Source organism: Syngnathus typhle, linkage group LG16 (assembly GCF_033458585.1).
Source record: "Syngnathus typhle isolate RoL2023-S1 ecotype Sweden linkage group LG16, RoL_Styp_1.0, whole genome shotgun sequence".
Lineage (NCBI taxonomy): Eukaryota > Metazoa > Chordata > Actinopteri > Syngnathiformes > Syngnathidae > Syngnathus > Syngnathus typhle.
This window is the reverse complement of record NC_083753.1, coordinates 9,452,069-9,458,068: the sequence shown is the minus strand read 5'-3', so window position 1 is coordinate 9,458,068 and position 6,000 is coordinate 9,452,069.

Here is a 6,000-nt window from a genome sequence, read left to right as displayed (position 1 = left end):
AACATATAGCCAAAAAAAAAACCTCTAGCTTCATAATGACGTTACTTTGGGCGTTAGGAGATTTGCATAAACTATGGCGGAATATCCAGTAAAAGGCAAAAACTAAAACTAATAACATTTATGGTTAGACTCCATTTGAATAAGTCATGGTGGCTTTGTTGCAGTCGTGGCTTGTTTACGTTGTCAGCGCTAACTATGATAGCATTGCTAGCTGTGTCGGTGAAGCTAAATGAAGTTTTCCTGTGATAAATACCTTTTCATGACCACATGCCATTATGAACGACGAGGTGCTTGGCTTCAGTCTGACACTAAACTCCAATTATAAATGACTTGAAACATATTTTTCATTTTACTTTTCTGAAGTTGAGTCCAGTTGGTTTTCCTCTACTCTGGATGAAGCATTACGGACCCTTTTTCCCCAGCCATGAATGTGATTTGCCCACGGCCATCGCATGCAGCAATTCGATAATGATACTTTTTCCCTTGTGGATTTTTTTTTTTTTTTTTAAATTGTGTGTAATATTTGCTGAGGTGTTGAGCTGGGTTCAAAGGTGACAGAGGAATTGCTGACTTTTCATCATGACGACCTTGTCTGGCAATGACAAAGCGGCACAAATTATCCTATATAAATATATAATAATAATAATAATAATAATAATAATAATAATAATAATAATAATAATAATAATAATAATAATAATAATAATAGTAGCCTCCGTGTGCTTGCAAACGGCCTTTTCAGCAAGTGTGGAAAAAGTGGGAGGCTCAGGGGGCTCATGAATGTGGGACATGGTGGTCTCACGCTACAGGATGAATGGACACTCCCTTCTTATGGACACACAAAGCTTCCTATTAGCACCCGCCAAAGCATGCATAAAGAACTTTTACATCTGATTAAGAAGCACACAAACATTGGCGGCACATGTGGACGGACGCTTGTTACTGTCGAGCGGCCAATAGAGAAGCTGTTGGCACAGGGCGCCCTGCCCTAGCTGGAGAAAAGCCTTTTAGTTCACTCGCAAGCGGTTCTCTAGGTGAATAATCCTGTCAACAGCGTGGCGCCTGCCAAAACACTCTAAATCATCATCCAATTATGATGCCTTTCCGTTGGACTTCCAGCATTCTGCTGAACTGGAAAGCAGAGCAGTATTCATGGAAGAGACAACTTGTTTTATCAGTGTGTGTGAAGCCAACTTGGACAGCGAGCAATGCTGGCACTTAGCATGGAGGCTTCAGTGAGATAAACGCTCTCTTGGCGCAAAACAGACCAGGATAGTGCCTTTTATACATGATAAAGCACAGAATGCTTGTCCTAAGTGAAGACTGCAACTATAGTGGTGTAAGGAGGGTTGCCAGAACTAAGGGCAAGGCAAGTTTGATGTCCCCCTAAGGGTTTTCTCAGCAAAAACAAAAAAATACTTTTACAAATCCCAAAGATTCTTCAAAAAATGCTGATTAAAATTCATTATCTGTTACCCACTGAAGATGAAAGTGAAGGTGGAAAAAAAAAACCCCAGAAAAATCAGACAATACCCATATTTTAGGGGGGGGGGCAGCGCCCCTGCTTTCCCCCCCTCTATCTCCGCCAGTGGATGCATTGATTTACAATGACTACGCAATTCAGAACTTTTTGGGCAGCCTTGGGACAGTTGGAAAAAAAGGGAAGAAAAGTAAGAAGAGCATAAAGTATGATGGTATGAACACTCCATCTTCAGCAGCAAACTGTATTCTGTCTACAAATGCCCAAAGCAATAATGTGTCCAGCAGATGATGAATAGTCTTGTTTCTCTTCCTCTTTTGGTGGGAAAAGATGCTGCAGCACCTCAAGCACATGCACAGACAAACAGCTAGCACCACTGCTCAACACTCAGCCTCACTAAGAGCCCACTTCGATACGCCCACGCAGCCGACTAATAATTTTTGCAACACATTCGTATATTTCACATGCAGTTGTTTGAACTCTTGACAAGAACATTCTGGACTCGGCTAAAATCTGACAGGTCCTAGCTTGCGTCTTCAATCTGCACACGGTGCTGCGTTGAAAAGACCGCTTGACCTCCATAAAATTTAAAAAGTACCCTGCAAAAATTTTATTTGCCATTTTAGCGCCGCTGTAATGACCATATCTCTGATAATAACCACATAAATCTACTTTATGACCATTTTGATAAATTCTCACTCTGAAGGTACAACAACAACCAATGAAAAGGTTTTATAGTGCAAAGTTTTTCAACAAGAATCCAAAATGTCCGTCAAAACTAAAGTCACCTTTGAAAATGAAAAAAAAAGGCTTAAATGAGAAATCCCGTCAGCCTTGACCGTTTTCCATGATTTCCGCACAACATGACAAAAACTCCCTTCAGGCTACACGCTGACAAGCAAAAACCTGCCGCTCCGACGAGACGCCCGGGGGCCTGAGCAACGTTACGTAATGAAGCCTCGCTCCAGCGTAATCCGCCAAGTCTTGCTGTTCGTTTGCTGCTAAAATCTTGGCCAGTGACAAAAAGCGGAAAGTGTTTGTTGTCTCCTGCGACAGTACCAACAGCCAATTGCTGCATCTGACTTCAACTCTTGATGACAATCGACGAAACCTTTCACTCGACCGCCTCCTCACATTCCACACTTGACATCTGAAAACTGTCTGACTTGTGACGGAGACACTTCTAATCCTGAGGATGCTATTTTGAACATGAGAGAGCCCAGTGTGAAAACACACACTGATATGGACGAGTGAAGGCGTCACATTCGAGGGTCATCGCTTGCCTTTCTGTAGACGATCATGTTTGGAGAGTCCTCATCTGGATCTGTGACGTCCACGCCAACCCGTTCTTCCGAACCCTCTGCCATCTTCACTCAGACCTGTCAGACAAAAACAGATGTGCCTTAAGACCAAAAATATAAAATAAAAAAGATTTTAAAAAAAATAAATCATTACAACTGAACTGATAGGCTGCAATTCTTTAAAAAATATATAAATTAAAAAAAAAAAAATACAACTGACTTGAACTGATTATTTAAAATAAAAAATAAAAAGGATTAAAAATAAATTCATTATAACTGAACTAAACATGGGCTCCAATTTTTTTGGTTATCTCGAGCACGCCACATGCAATGTACCCCGCTTTAAACATGTCAGCCCTTTCCGTTTCCAATAAATGACAGCCGTGAAATATATAATATATATAAATATGATCTCTCACATTAAAGCCCTTTCCCCACCCACTCGCCCACCGAGCACTTTGAAAGCATCTGTTAAGAGATTTATTTTTTATTTACAACCCCCGCCATCACTTTCTCCCCTCGCAAACGCCCTCCCCTCCTCTCTCTCCGACGCTCCGTGTTGAATTAATTCCGCTCCACAAAGGATTTTCATAACCCTGCCTCACACATACTTTGCCACCGAGGGCTCCTGTGTGTATTAAATGGGTTAAGGCCTTTGTTAGTCCTTTAATCGGCCTGCGTAGAGGTGGGGGGTGGGGGGTGGGGTTGTATTACATGCTCTGTACACGCTTCCTCGTGTTTGCCTCTTGCAGGAATAGACAAGTGCACTACATTGAGAGAAATAAATACATATTCACACAGCTTCATTTCTGCTTCTGTGATTCTTTTCCTTCATTGCCATCACAAAAAAAAGTAAAATCCTACGAAAGGCCAGAGGTCACCGATTGATTTATGACACCAGTCCTGGGACTTTTCTGACACACCTCATATTAAATGTTAAATTTCATATCATTTAATTCACATCAAATTACGCTGTCAGCTAAACACGTATGTGCTTTTGCAGCGGACATCTAATCTTTGGCATCGTCTCGGGCTGCTACGATTGCAGGGTACCTAATAAAGTGAAATAATAAGAATGACTGTAATAAGCTGTAATTCTAATGATACACAAAAATAATGAAAATAAATGTGTTTTTTTTAAGGGTTTGACTTTTTCTGTCTATCTGTGATGTGAAGTTTGCTGGAATGGGAAATTGTAGTTTTTGTGAACATCTCGAGAGTTTTTCCACATTGGAAAAAAAAAGAAGCTGATTTTGGGCAATAGGAATGGTCACCGTCTACACACCACTGCACAATTTAGAGTGACCAGAAAAGCCAAGTTTGCACCACAAGTCTTCCTTGAACATGCAACCTGAGCCTCAGAACACCGGCTCAGCACTGTGCAGCAAAAAAAAAAAAAAAAAAATCCTACTGTAATGCGACAATAGTCCAACTTCCCCATAAAACTGCTCCAGCATGCAAATAAAACAACCAGCAAAAAAAAAAATCATATTCCGTGCACACTGCCTGTCACTCTCATGATGTGTGTGTGCCACATGTGTGACACCTGCCAGCTGCCACAAGTGAAAGCCTCCATTACCTTAGCAAGCACAGAGCGGCCGGTCCTGTCCACTGGGCTCCTTCCGCCGGCTTGGCTCCCTCCTTAGCAACAAGCGGCAGGCAGGTTCATGGTGTCATTGGCAAGATGAGAAGAAGAGGGGATGAAGAAGAAGTGGAAGACACAGGGAGGGAGAGAGAGTTGAGCAGGCTGCTTGCTGCAGTGCTCCTCCTCCTCCTCTTCACTCTGGTGGTTTAGTTGAGGAGAGCCTCACGTCGTCCTCTCCTCTTCTCTCCCTCTATGCTTGAGAGAGAGGGAGCGGGAGGGAGAAGGGGGGGGGGGGGGGGCAGATCAGGTTGAGAAGAGGGGAGAAGGAATTAGAGAGAATGTGAAGAGCCAGAGTGTTATTTTATAGGTGCAGTATAAAATAAGAAGCATTATGATAGCAGCAGAGGCTAAGTTGTGAACGTTGCAAGCGAGGGTAAGCTTAGCGTGCTTATTCTCCTAAGTAGGCTAGGAGATATTTTTATACCTCATCTTTATAAATCGGCTGCGTTATGTAATAATAAAAAACTTGTAGCTTGAGGATGCCCGTTTGCATGTCACTTCCTTCAACGTGGAGTCGGTCAAGCTTAAATGCCAGTGGATGCATTTCCCCCCCCCCCCCCCCATTATTACCTCTCCATTCCCATGCAAGGGATGTTATGTAAATGCATGGAATATAATTTATTTCCAACAGTCTGGTTAATTTTGTTTCTCTTGGTTACACTGCTTCCAGTATGTATTTGTTTTCCCCCCATCCAATCAGAATTCAGCCTTAATGTGTTGCTATGCTAATCTAATCTGCCTAGGGCCTTCAGTATAGTGATATATAATTTAACTTGTATGAGCAATGAGACTGTTTTGGACTGTGAAATGTGGAAGGATCAGAATTAATTTCAACTAAATGTACAAACAAATAATAAAAAAAAGTCAATTACCTTAATATGTCCCCTTTGAAATATCTCAACGGCTCATTTGCAGAAATAGGGAGCTCACATGAAATTGACTTGGTTGTGTAATTTCACACTCGGTGACTGGGCAGGCACTCCAGAGATTCATTTATTTGCATACAAGCAGTCAAAAAGTCACATTTCCAAATGTCCCCTTTAAAACAACAGTGTGCATATGTTAGGCTGTCCCACCCATACAAAATGACGAGATGGAATATTTCAATCTGCTTTAAAGGGGGGGGGGCAAGGCAGCTCTAATCTGCATGACAGATAAATTATTAAACGTCCTGTTCAGTGACACATATGCATACACACACACATTTACTCCCAAGCGCGTTAGCTCCCAACATCTGCAAATAGAAACACCGGGAAGTGAAATAGAAGCGATAGATAGCAAACACAAGTTGGGACTCTGCTGGTTCAATATTCTGTAATTTCACGCATCAATGGATTTCACTTTTAATCATGCAGGGGAAGGACTATTGGTAAAAGAATGAATATGAGGCAAACAACCAATAAAAATGATTATTATGACAAATTTGGACTAAATGGGAAATATCACTTATTGGAAAATAGTACATCTTGTAGAACAAATAAGTCCTTCAATACTGAGTAAATGAGTACAATGGATTTTTTTCCCCCATGAGCAATTGTAATTTTTTTAGGAACTAAAAGAAATCATTACTTGTT